This window comes from Penaeus monodon, chromosome 28 (genome assembly GCF_015228065.2).
Source record: "Penaeus monodon isolate SGIC_2016 chromosome 28, NSTDA_Pmon_1, whole genome shotgun sequence".
NCBI classification, from domain to species: domain Eukaryota; kingdom Metazoa; phylum Arthropoda; class Malacostraca; order Decapoda; family Penaeidae; genus Penaeus; species Penaeus monodon.
In genome coordinates, this window is record NC_051413.1 from 1,989,923 (window position 1) to 1,990,780 (window position 858).

General features: G+C 31.1%; 1 protein-coding gene across 1 annotated transcript in view; it reads left to right on the plus strand.

Moving 5' to 3' along the window:
- LOC119590897 (rho GTPase-activating protein conundrum-like) overlaps positions 1-858 on the plus strand; it is a 57,568-nt gene that overhangs the window by 54,236 nt on the left and 2,474 nt on the right. The window lies entirely within an intron of this gene.

Below are 858 nucleotides of genomic sequence, written 5' to 3' on the forward strand. Positions count from 1 at the left end.
ATGTGTGGAGAAAGTGATTCTGTTTTGAGTGAAGATTTTTTTTTAAGCGTGAGAAGTGGTATGTTTTGAGGGTGGAGAAAGTTTTTTTTTTTTGTGAAGAAAGTTTTTAAGTGTGAAAAGTGTTTTGTTTTGTATGAGGAAAGTGTTTTGAGTGTGAAAGAGCGTTTTGTTTTACGGATGACAGAAGTGATATTAGTGTGAAAGGGCGTTTTGGGCTTAAGTACTGCGAGTTTTTATGTGAAGAGAGTGCTCGTTTGTAGGTGTGGAATGCGATTTTTAAAGTGAAAAAAGGAAAATTTAGCGCGGCAAAAAAGTGTGAAAGTGTGTGCGTGAAATTTCAACATGATTGTTCCTTTATAAGTAAACAAGTAAAAAAATCATAACTCATCGTATCAAAAATATGAAAATTAATTTATGTCCTTAGCACGAAGAAAATATCATTATTAAAGTATAAAAAAATATTGATATACGAAAAAAACGAGTGAATTAAAGTCCAAAGCCAAAAAAGTATATGCATACACAAGGCTTCATATTTTAGAATGGAAATGAAAACACACTGATATGTTTCAGTAAGTGACAATCGACAGATATGTGTGTGTTTTTATCACCCCTTCCCTTATCAACGGATGTGATAAATGACGAAATTTTACGAAACATTCGGTCGATATACAGTGCATTACGAAAATCTGTTACGTTTTTATATGCGTTTTTTCTGGCTGATGCATTGTGCTTCCAATGGTAATTAGATTTAAAAATGTTTTTTTTTGTATCCTTTGAGATATTTTTTTGTATATTAGGTTATCCTGTGCTGAGGATATGGAATATAGATATTTTCTTTATATATGATTTTTTTTTGAG